Here is a 13,664-nt window from a genome sequence, read left to right on the forward strand (position 1 = left end):
TTAGAATTCTTAAATTTTGGTTCAGTTTAAGTGCTTATTCGGTTTGCAGACTATTTCCAGTCTTGCACCCATCACTGCTAATCATGCTTCCCCTCCCACTCTTGTTGATAATGCCTTTTTAACATGGTTAAGTCTGAGGATCAACAACATTAAATATTTATACATTGACAACACTTTTACCTCATCCCAGCAACTTTGTAATACATTTTCACTCCCTATACAACACTTATTTTTTACAAACTCTGTTTCCATATCAGTTGGGAAATTGTGTTAGATGTTAATATAAACGGATTGCAATGATTTGCAAATCCTTTTCAACCCATATTCAATTGAATGCACTACAAAGAAAAGATATTTGATGTTGAAACTCATAAACTTTATTTTTTTTCAAATAATAATTAACTTAGAATTTCATGGCTGCAACAAGTGCCAAAGTAGTTGGGAAAGGACAGGTTCACCATTGTGTTACATCACCTTTTCTTTTAACGACACTCAATAAATGTTTGGGAACCAAGGAAAATAATTGTTGGAACTTTGAAAGTAGAATTCTTTCCCATTCTTGTTTTATGTAGAGCTTCAGTTGTTCAACAGTCCTGGGTCTCCGCTGTCGTATTTAACGCTTCATAATGCGACACACATTTTCGATGGTAGAAAGGTCTGGACTGCAGGCGGGCCAGGAAAGTACCCGCACTCTTTTACTACGAAGCCACGTGGCTTGGCATTGTCTTGGGTTGACAGATGAGACGCAGGGGCGTCCATGATAACGTTGCTTGGATGACAACATATGTTGCTCCAAAACCTGTATGGACCATTCAGCATTAATGGTGCCTTCACAGATGTTTAAGTTACCCATGCCTTGGGCACTAATGCACTCCCATACCATAACAGATGCTGGCTTTTGAACTTTGCGCCTATAACAATCCAAATGGTTATTTTCCTCTTTGTTCTGGAGGACACATGTCCGCTGTTTCCAAATATATTTTGAAATGTGGACTCGTCAGACCACAGAACACTTTTCCACTTTGCATCAGTCCATCTTAGGTGAGCTCGGGCCCAGCCAAGCCGGCGGCGTTTCAGGATATTGTTGATTAATGGGTTTGGCTTTGCATAGTAGAGTTTTAACTTGCACTTACAGATGTAGCAACCAACTGTACTGACAGTGGTTTTATGAAGTGTTCCTGATGTGGGTTTTTGATGCAGTACCGCCTGGGGGCTCAAAAGTCCGTAATATCATCGCTTATGTGCAGTGATTTCTCCAGATTCTCTGAACTTTTTGATGATTTTATGGACTGTAGATGGTAAAATCCCTAAATTCCTTGCAATCGCTTGTTGAGAAATGTTGTTCTAAAACAGTTCGACAATTTGCTTACAAAGGGTGACCCTCACCTCATCCTTGTTTGTGAATTACTTAGCATTTCATGGAAGCTGCTTTTATACCCAATCATGGCACCAAACTGTTCTCAATTAGCCTGCACACCTGTGGGATGTTCCATATAAATGTTTGATGAGCATTCCTCAACTTTACCAGTATTTATTACCACCTTTCCCAACTTCTTTGTCACGTGTTGCTGGCATCAAATTCTAAAGTTAATGATTAAAGCTGGAACGCAAATGGCGCACGACTAAACTTGAGGTGCACCATCAAGCATGGATTGATAGTTTAATAACTTATAAACGCATGCTTACCTTAGCTAAAGCTAAATATTTCTCAAATCTCATCCACCGTAATAAAAACGATCCTAAATTTTTGTTTAGTACGGTAGCATCGCTAACCCAACAAGGGACCATTTCCAGTAGCTCCACCCACTCAGCTGATGACTTTATCAATTCTTTAGTAAGAAAATTGAAGTCATTAGAAAGGAGATTAAAGACAATGCGTCCCAGCTACAACTGGGTTCTATTAACACTGATACGATGGTATATACGGCGGATACTGCCCTCCAAAATAGTTTCTCTCATTTTGAGGAAATAACATTAGAGGACAAAGACATGCACCTGGGGATAGGTTAATTGGCAACACTAAATTGGCCCTAGTGTGTGAATGTGAGTGTGAATGTTGTCTGTCTATCTGTGTTGGCCCTGCAATGAGGTGGCGACTTGTCCAGGGTGTACCCTGCCTTCCGCCCGATTGTAGCTGAGATAGGCGCCAGCGCCACCCGCGACCCCGAAAGGGAATAAGCGGTAGAAAATGGATGGATGGATGGATGGAACATTAGAGGAATTGTTACAACGTGTAAATGGAATAAAACAAACAACATCTTTACTTGACCCTCTTCCTGGGAAACTGATCAAGGAGCTCTTTGTATTATTAGATCCATCAGTGCTAAATATTATAAACTTATCACTTTCCTCCGGCACTGTTCCCCTAGCATTCAAAAAAGCGGTTATTCATCCTCTTCATAAAAAACCTACCCTCCATCCTGACCTCATGGTAAACTACCGACCGGTGTCTCACCTTCCCTTTATTTCAAAAATCCTCGAAAAAATTGTTGCAGAGCAGTTAAATGAACACTTAGCGTCTAACAATCTGTGTGACACCTTTCAATCCGGTTTCAGGGCAAATCACTCAACGGAGACAGCCCTCGCAAAAATGACTAATGATCTATTGCTAACGATGGATTCTGATGCGTCATCTATGTTGCTGCTGCTCGATCTTAGCGCTGCTTTCGATACCGTCGATCATAGTATTTTATTTGAACGTATCAAAACTCTTATCTTACTGATAGGATGCAGTGTGTCTCCCATAACAATGTGACCTCGGACTACGTTAAGGTAACATGTGGAGTTCCCCAGGGTTCGGTCCTTGGCCCTGCACTCTTCAGCATCTACATGCTGCCGCTAGGTGACAGCATACGCAAATACGGTGTTAGCTTTCACTGTTATGCTGATGACACCCAACTCTACATGCCCCTAAAGCTGACCAACACGCCGGATTGTAGTCAGCTGGAGGCGTGTCTTAATGAAATTAAACAATGGATGTCCGCTAACTTTTTGCAACTCAACGCCAAAAAAACGGAAATGCTGATTATCGATCCTACTAGACACCGACCTCTATTTAATAATACAACTCTAACATTTGACAACCAAACAATAAAAACAAGGCGACACGGTAAAGAAACTGGGTATTATCTTCGACCCAACTCTCTCCTTTGAGTCACACATTAAAAGCGTTACTAAAACGGCTTTCTTTCATCTCCGTAATATCGCTAAAATTCGCTCCATTCTGTCCACTAAAGACGCTGAGATCATTATCCATGCGTTTGTTACGTCTCGCCTCGACTACTGTAACGTATTATTTTTGGATCTCCCCATGTCGAGCATTAAAAGATTACAGTTGGTACAAAATGCGGCTGCTAGACTTTTGACAAGAACAAGAAAGTTTGATCACATTACGCCTGTACTGGCTCACCTGCACTGGCTTCCTGTGCACTTAAGATGTGACTTCAAGGTTTTACTACTTACGTATAAAATACTACACGGTCTAGCTCCATCCTATCTTGCCGATTGTATTGTACCATATGTCCCGGCAAGAAATCTGCGTTCAAAGGACTCCGGTTTATTAGTGATTCCCAAAGCCCAAAAAAAGTCTGCGGGCTATAAAGCGTTTTCATTTCGGGCTCCAGTACTTCGAGATGCCACCTCAGTAGAAGCATTTAAGTCTCACCTTAAAACTCATTTGTATACTCTAGCCTTTAAATAGACTCCCTTTTTAGACCAGTTGATCTGCCGTTTCTTTTCTTTTTCTCCTATGTCCCACTCATCGGTGGCTATGTACTGCTTGCCTGTGTATCGGCTGGGGACATCTCTGCGCTGCTGATCCGCCTCCGCTTGGGATGGTTTCCTGCTGGCTCCGCTGTGGACGGGACTCTCGCTGCTGTGTTGGATCCGCTTTGGACTGGATTCTCGCGACTGTGTTGGATCCATTATGGATTGAACTTTCACATTATCATGTTAGACCCGCTCAACATCCATTGCTTTCCTCCTCTCCAAGGTTCTCATAGTCATCATTGTCACCGACGTCCCACTGGGTGTGAGTTTTCCTTGCCCTTATGTGGGCCTACCGAGGATGTCGTAGTGGTGTGTGTTGTGGGTTGTGCAGCCCTTTGAGACACTAGTGATTTAGGGCTATATAAGTAAACATTGATTGATTGATTGATTATTTGCCAAAAAAAAGTTTATCAGTTTGAACATCAAATATGTTGTCTTTGTAGCATTTTCAACCGAATATGGGTCAAAAATAATTTACAAATTCCGTATTCCGTTTATATTTACATGTAACACAATTTCCCAACTCATTTGGAAACGGGGTTTGTATATCTATTGGGTCAATTACACATATTTACTATTATTTTTTTCATTTACGCCCTGAATGTCTGAATTCAATAAAGTTACTTTGGGAGGGTGACTTAGGAGTGACCGTATCTGAGGAGAGCTGGACAGAGATTTTAAGTAGAGTTCATAAGTCTTCTATTTGTGCTACACACACCCTTATTTAATGCAAGCTAATACATCGTACCTATTATACCAAGGTCTGGTTGGCTAAAATGTAAGACAGAATATCTGTATATGTGATGGGTGTCAACAGTCTCCAGCTAACTTAAAACTGTGGTATTCTTAGGTTTTTGTGTGTTTGTTCTCTGTCCCTGCACCTGTTCTCACTCTATCTCCCCCCACAGTGTGGTGTGCCGCTGGGTCGAGACAGCAGGGCACACCTGATTCTAATTAAGGGTCACACAACTCCTGCCTTATTGTGTTTCCTTCACAATAAAGAGAAATACTTTTTGCCAAACGCTCACCGTCTTTGCATTTTTGACATCCACAACACAGTTATTGGACTGAAATGTTTAATACTTTGTCTTTGGTAATTGGCGAAAAGATCGAACTGAATCCTCTAAGTGGACTATTTGGGGTTGCACCTTAGTCATCTACGATTAGCAAACCCAAAAACAATTTTGTAGCATTAACTACTTTGTTGGCTAGAAGACTCTGTGTGTTAAATTGGAGGTCAGCAGTGCCACCCTGCCACACTCGCTGAATTAAAGATTTTCTGTATTTTCTCAAACTGAAGAGGCTGACATTGAGCGGTTGTTTGATGAAGTTTCAGGAAGTATGGTGTGGTTTCCTAAAATATGTAAAAGAGACTGATCTCAAATTTAACCCCGAAAGAAAAGTAATTGAAAAGTAAATGATTGATGAGTCTTTTTTCTGCTTTTGTGTATTGTTGCACAGTGTTGGGGATATTCAGGAGTGCAATTGTCTGTGGCTTCATGTCAATATGTTCATGTACTTGTTTTTTTTTATGCATGTTTTGTTTTGTTCCAGTTTATTGTTTGTTTATTTTTGTTTTATATATATTTTTTATGTGTTACCTTTTGGGGGAAGAGAAAAATAACATTTGACAATTGTTTTTCTGGACTACATGTCAAAAATCGATTTAACAAATGTTTAAAAAAAAATCTGGTATAGGCAGTTGAGCTGTATCAAAAACTCTGTGAAATATGTGTGTGTTTCTGTGTTTGTAAACTGTATGTGAACAAATCTTACACTTTTGTTTAAGCTCAGCTTCTCCCTACTCCTTTTTGGACATGCTGTAATGTAACAACTGGAAATATGTGATCTATTACATTGTAATTATCTGCATTTTAGAAATAAACTGACACCAAATCAACCACCCATCACCTGTCTGCTTTTTGTTAAGGGTTGTGCGCCACAGTAAATCCATCCATCCATTTTCTGCAGCCACCGGTAAGCTGTAGCCAATTCAAACTGAAATTTTCTGACCTTGAGGCTGACGGGCTAACTTTTATGTACAGTGTATAAATGCATATACCCATTTTTTTCATACAATTTTCCTCATTAGGGCAATCACAGGAGGACACACATAGACAAACAACCATTCAGACTTTCTTGTGCAAACATGCATGTTTGGTGGATGTGGGAGGAAAGAAGGAGTGTGTGAAGAAAAACCACTGAAGTCAATTATAGACGCTGAGTTGTATTGAGATGTGTTGTTATTGCCCCGTAAATGCAGCATCTTCCTTCCTTCCAGACTGTGAGGCAGAGTGCTAACTTGATTTTTAATTTTCAGTTACCTTTATTTTCAGAAATATCTGTGTTTTTATAGTTGTGTTCTACACATTGCTATATTATTTTTATTTATATATTGTTTACACAAAAAACCCAATTACCTCCTTGTCTTGAGGGTAAAAAGCCAAATGATTCAAATAAGAGCCAATAGCAATTTTTGTTTAGTTATTTTCCACTATTCACCTTATACTGGGGTGCTCGAACAAGTAAATGTCGTAATGAAATGGAGTAAGGTAATTATATGATTCTATTTATGTTGTCTGTCTATCTGTGTTGGCCCTGCGATGAGATGGCGAGTTGTCCTGGGTGTACGCCGCCTTCCGCCTGATTGGAGCTGAGATAGGCACCAGAGTCCCCCGCGAACCCAAAGGGAATAAGCAGTAGGAAATGGACGGATGGATGGATTTACAAACCCCGTTTCCATATGAGTGTGGAAATTGTGTTAGATTTAAATATTAACGGAATACAATGATTTGCAAATCATTTTCAACCCATATTCAGTTGAATATGCTACATAGACAACATATTTGATATTCAAACTGATTAACATTTTTTTTTGTGCAAATAATCATTAACTGTAGAATTTTATGCCAGCAACACGTGGCAAAGAAGTTGGGAAATGTGGCAATAAATACTGATAAAGTTGAGAAATACTCATTAAACACTTATTTGGAACATCCCACAGGTGTGCAGGCTAATTGGGAACAGTTGGGTGCCATGATTGGGTATAAAAACAGCTTCCATGAAATGCTATGTATTTCACAAACAAGGATGGGGCGAGGGTCACCAATTTGGAAGCAAATTATCGAACAGTTTTAGAACAACATTTCTCAACGAGCTATTGCAAGGAATTTAGGAATTTTACCATCTACAGTCCGTAAAATTATCAAAAGATTCAGAGAATCTGGAGAAATCACTGCACGTAAGCGATGATATTACAGACCTTTGACCCCTCAGGTGGTACTGCATCAAAAACCCCATCAGTGTGTAAAGGATATCACCACATGGGCTCAGGACCACTTCATGAAACCACAGTCAGTAACTACAATTGGTTGCTACATCTGTAGGTACAAGTTAAAACTCTGCTATGCAAAGCAAAACCCATTTATCAACAACACCAAGGAACGCCTCTGGCTTCGCTGGGCCCGAGTTCAACTAAGATGAACTAATGCAAAGTGGAAAGGTGTTCTGTGGTCTGACGAGTCCACATTTTTAATTATATTTGGAAACTGTGGACGTGGTGTCCTCCAGAACAAAGAGGAAAATAACCATTCAGATTGTTATTGGCGCGAAGTTCAAAAGCCAGCATCTGTGATAGTATGAGGGTGTATTAGTGCCCAAGGCATGGTTAACTTACACATCTGTGAAGGCACCATTAATCCTGAATGGTTCATACAGGTTTTGGAGCAACATATGTTGTCATCCAAGCAACATTATCATTGATGCCCCTGCTTATTTCAGCAAGACAATGCCAAGCCACGTGTAACAACAGCGTGGTTTCGTAGTAAAACAGTGCGAGTACTTTCCTGGCCCGCCTGCAGTCCAGACCTGTCTCCCATCGAAAATGTGTGGCGCATCATGAAGCGTAAAATACGACAGCGGAGACCCTGGACTGTTGAACGACTAAAGCCCTACATAAAACAAGAATGAGAAATAATTCCACTTTCAAAGCTTCAACAATTAGTTTCCTCAGTTCCCAAAACGTTTATTGAGTGTTGTTAAAAGAAAAGGTGATGTAACACAGTGATGAACATGCCCTTTCCCAAATACTTTGGCACGTGTTGCAGCCAAGAAATTCTAAGTTAATTATTATTCGCAAAAAAAAAATAAGCTTATGAGTTTGAACATCAAATATCTTGTCTTTGTAGTCCATTCAACTGAATATGGGTTGAAAAGGATTTGCAAATCATTGTATTCCGTTTATATTTACATCTAACACAATTTCCCAACTCATATGGAAACGGGGTTTGTACGTTGATACTTTGTATTATATTGTAGTATTCATTTATTGTTAAATTGTTCACAAATGTTGCAAAAAATAAATCAGCATTGGAAATACTGGCCCTGTATTTACTTGGTATGGCATTGATACCAAAATGTGCAATAAACACAATTTCTCTGTGCACACACTGCTATTATGTAGATGGTATATATTTTTTTACTTTTTAAAACGTTTTTTTCCCCATATACCTTTATTTTAAAAGTCAACATTTTCAAACATAAATATATGAACAAGGACGATTAAAACAAGTACAAAAACAGTGCGATACAGCGCCACGGGGTTGTTAATTCCCAATCATCCATCCATTTTTCTACTGCTTGTCCCTTTCGGGGTCGCGGGGTTTTGCTGCAGCCTATCTCAGCTGCGTTTCGGGTGGAAGGCGGGACACACAGGGCCAACATAGATAGACAGACAACATTCCCATTCAGATTCGCACACTATGGACAATTTAGTTTTGCCAATCAACCTATCCCCAGGTGCATGTCTTTGGAAGTGGGAGGAAGCCGGAGTACCCGAAGGGAACCCACGCAGTCAAGGGGAGAACATGCAAACTCCGCACAGAAAGATCCCAAGCCCGGGATTGAAATCAGGACCTTCGTATTGTGAGGCAGACGCACCAATCCCTTTTCCACCGTGCTGCCGGGTTGTTATTTAATAAAGCAATTATAATAGTAGAATGTAAAATATATACCATATATGTAGATGGATACACATGTAGTAACGTGTAGTGTTATAGGCTCACACATGTTTTGTAAATATTTTAAATTTGGAGCATAGGATTATAGTTTTCACAGCTTTTTGGTTGCTAGAGGAAGATAGCGTTTAAAATTAAGTTCTAACTCTTTTTTTAAAGGCACAAAACACAGATTGGGTATTGAGAACCTTAAATTTATGAATATAAAATTTAGCCAATAGTATAATGAAGTTGCAAAGGTAAAATTCCTTTTCAATTTTTTTCTCATACTGTGTAAATCCAAATAGCACATCTTCAGGACAAAGCACAATTTGTCATAAATATTGTCCAAGATGAAACAACTGTTGCCCTGCCATAGTGATCGAGGGCTTTCACAAGTCCAAAACAGGTTGTAAACAATCTCAGGATGCATGTTACATAAGGTGCAGGTAACATCAATGTCCTTATTATATCTAACCATCACAGTTTTTACAGGGTAATAATGATGAATGATTTTGAAAGCAATCTCTTTGATTTTGTTCGTATGTAAATACCTGTTAGAAAGAGACCACGTTTAAATCGAGTAAATGTCATTCTCAACATTATTCCAGAACTAAAATGTATAGGAAATAGTCCCAATCATTTTGGAATAAGCTTTGGATTTTTCTGTTATTTTTCAGATCAAAACAAAGTTTCCCCACAGGAGTGTCATGTGGATAATTCGGTTATAGCAGAAAGAGGAAATGAATAACCTCTGTACAACATAACAACACCTGTTGGAATGGGTCAGAGACAATGGCAAACTGTTTGGGAGTCACAAGGACCTTAAAAATGGTTGAGAAATGATTGATAATTAAAACATTTACCTCCCTAATGAAAAGCTGGCTCACCAAAATAATACCATTCTTGAACCAGTTGTTGAGGAAAAGTGATTTCCTTTTGTAACATATCTCTATTGTTCCAAATGAAGTATTTTGTAAGTCATAAATTGTGCTTATAGAGAAGAGACCATTCCAGAAAGGCCTGTTTGTGGAAGTTTGAAAGAAAAACAGGAAATAATTGATTCCATTACTTCTTTGAGACAGATTAGACGGTCACATATTTCTTGGTCAGCTGTTCTGATTAATTTCTTATCAGTTGAGGCATCCATAAACGTAACAGCGTCACTTTCACAGTATTGACCATTGTATAATTTTTTTGTAAGATTGAGAACAACGATTGGCAATCTGTTTTGTATAATTGCTAACCATATTGTTTATTTTCAGTTGACCAACAGTGTTATTTTGAGCCTTCAATTTTTGAAATCCTGCGATGAGGTGGCGATTTGTCCAGGGTGTACCCCGCCTACCGCCCAAATACAGCTGAGATAAGCGCCAGCGACCCCCCGTTACCCCAAAAGGGACAAGCGGTAGAAAATGGATGGATGGAATTTTTGTAATCGAAAGAAATATGCGGAATTCTTTTTTTTTGTCCTGTCCAGCTTCTCAGGCTAATCATATAGTTGATGTAGATGCCTATATCGGCTGTTCAGATTTACTTTACAAAAGAGAAGTGTAGTATACTTTTCTTGTTGCTTTATTTGTAGTTTACTTTATTGAATGTATGTATATTATCATTTGGTGCAGCCGGGCCGGGGCAGGAGGGGATAGAAAGAGAAAAAAAAGGAAGACAGAGGGGAAAATTGTGGGGACAAGAAGGGGATTGGACAGAGAGACAAAAACAACAACAGCAAACACAACAATAGCAACAACAACAATAGAGCAACATCAGCACATACGATAAGTACAAAAAAGATCGTAAAAGGGATAGCAAAGAAGCAGTTTGCGAAATAAGTAGTAATAACACAAAAATGACAATGAGCATATTTACACTACAAGTGGAGCATTACAAATACCAATACAAATGGATAATGAACAATTACAATAATGTATCTCTACAATACAGTTGTTTAAATGCAAAAATACATATATGTAATGATTACTAGATATAAAAAATGAATACCAAAAATGGAGGGGAAGAAAGAGAAGCAACCTATATTAACCTTGTAGATTATTATGGTAAAAATAAGTTAACCTAGTTTCCCCTAGGGCAACAATGTTAACATATGTGTGATGAAATGTGATTATGTGCATGAGTGTATGTATGTATATGTACTAGCATATTTACAGAAGGTGTATATGTATGTTTGTTCAGTGAATGTATACGTACAGTATGTGTATATGTATATTTGTACATTGAATGTATATGTACAGCATGTGTATACAGTATGTATGTTTGTACCCTGAATGTGCGTGTGGGTGTACGAACTTTGAGTATGTAGGTATGTACTGTATTTGTGTATGTATGTGGGATCCTTTGTACCTATGTATGTATGTATGTATGTATGTATGTATGAATAACGATGTGTCAGCAGCTGGCCGACTCGCAGCACCTCAGATATAAAAATGCGGAATTCTGTTAACCTTCCTCTAACTATTGTTTCCTAGACCTTACAAAGGGTCCTTCTGCTTTCGATTGATACATTTTGTCTAATTTACTTTGACTTTCTGAGAGCCTTTCTTTTTCTTCTGCTGACATATTATCTGGACATATAGATGATAATGCAGTAATGATGGAAATGACATTTTCTTACACAGACCGCTTTTTCTTAGTTAGATTACTGCTGGATTACTGCAATATTTTCTAATAAATTTACCTACCTCAGATTTAAGGAGTTCCCAATTACTACCATCATTTTTTGGGGTCTTAGCTTTATTACATTTTTTTAAATTATTTCTTTAATCCTCATTTTAACTACTTCATGACATTAAACTGAACTATTGAGTTTCCAGTATGAGTCATTTGGACAATTGTGAAACGGATGTAGAGAGATATGGGATATCTGTATAGCCTTACAATCAGTCAAAGGAGTGGACATAATTTTAACAGTAACATTGTCTTGCAGTGTGTTAGAAATTAACCACATATCTATTCCAGACTTCCTTGAGCTTGACTTATTAGACCAGGTAAAGGATGTCTTATCAGGATTTTTATATCTCAAGTCATCAATTAAATCGAGTTTTTGCATTGATAATTTTAGATTTGAGCTGACACTATTTTGAGAGCCTGGTGGTCATCTATCAAGTGAATTGTCAAGGACAGTGTTGAAATCACCTCCTTTAAGTATATAAGCATTTGGAAAGTTGTAAAATGAAGAATTCTATTTTCCACCTCACTAAATCATCAACCTCTGCAATCACTCAAACGAGTATGAATGTCCGCCTGTTGGTGGGTCCTTCAGGAGAACGCCTGTGCATGGAATCTTTTTTTTAAGTGGAGAGATTGGTGCACAGACAGCCACTACACTGTCCTTGGCAAAGACAAGGCCAGGGACCAATGGCATGGAGACCAGGACAATTGGGAGTTCATCTTTGCTGCAGCCTTCCTCCGCCTTGTGGAGCTTCTCTGCAACCATCATCCACTCCGCCATTGAGGTCTTTTTCGACAAGGTAGACGCGTAGACTCCAACGTCACTTCTTCGCTGTGGGGAGCTGTATCCGATGGCATAGGAAACCCAGGACGACATGCACCTCCTCACAGCTGCGGTCTGTCGGAGGACCGCCTATGGTGCGCCTACCAGCAATTTATTTTCTCTCAGGCTGTGCTCCCCTAGCCTGTTGTCTTCCCAGACTAACCCAGAAGGCAGCGGGGGCAGTGATTGAATAAGGATGCTTCTCCGTTCACCACAAGGGCTTGCCAGCGGCAATGTCTGTAAGCGAGAGGTTAGCAAGCAGGTGAGAAGTAGACACGCAAACTTCCCTCTAACTAATGCACTAGACGCATCACGACACCCTCTAGGCCAGTGGTTCTCAACCTTTTTTCAGTGATGTACCCCCTGTGAACATGTTTTTAATTCAAGTACCCCGTAATCAGAGCAAAGCATTTTTGGTTGAAAAAAAAAAGGGATAAAGAAGTAAAATACAGCACTATGTCATCAGTTTCTGATTTATTCAATTGTATAACAGTGCAAAATATTGCTCATTTGTAATGGTCTTTCTTGAACTATTTGGAAAAAAAGATACAAAGATAATGAAAAAATTGTTGAAAAATAAAAAATTGATTCAATTATAAAACAAGATTTCTACAAGTAGAAGTATTCATCAACTTAAAGTGCCCACTTTGGGGATTGTATTAGCGGTCCATCTGGATTCATGAACTTAATTCTAAACATTTCTTCACAAAAAAAAAAAATATTTAACATGGTAGATGGGTTGTACTTATATAGCGCTTTTCTACCCCTTTTTAAGGAGCCCAAAGCGCTTTGACAGTATTTCTTCATTTGTCCATTCACACACACACTGAAGGTGGGAGCTGCTAGGCAAGGCACTCACCAGGGCCCATCAGGAGCAAGGGTGAAGTGTCTTGCCCAAGGACACAACAGACGTGACCAAGATGGTAGAAGGTGGGGATTGAACCAGTAACCCTCAGATTGCTGGCACAGCCACTCTACCAACTTCACCACGCCGTCCCCCCATCAATATTCATGGCACATGTCCACAAAAAAATCTAGCTGTCAACACTGAATATTGTATTGTTGTATTTTTGTTTCACGGTTTATTAACTTACATTCATATTTTGTTTAAGTATTGTCCAATAAATATATTTATAAAGGATTTTTGAATTGTAGCTATTTTTAGAATATTTAAAAAAAATCCCAGTACCCCTTGGCATACCTTCAAGTACCCCCAAGGGTACGGGTACCCCCATTTGAGAACCACTGCTCTAGGCTAGGCCCATTTATGAACTTGCATTCGTATTTCGTTGAAGTATTATTCAATAAATATATTTATAAAGGATTTTTTAATTGTAGCTATTTTTATCACTCAATCAATGTTTATTTATATAGCCATAAATCACTAGTGT

This window comes from Nerophis ophidion, linkage group LG10 (assembly GCF_033978795.1).
Source record: "Nerophis ophidion isolate RoL-2023_Sa linkage group LG10, RoL_Noph_v1.0, whole genome shotgun sequence".
Taxonomy (NCBI): Eukaryota; Metazoa; Chordata; class Actinopteri; order Syngnathiformes; family Syngnathidae; genus Nerophis; species Nerophis ophidion.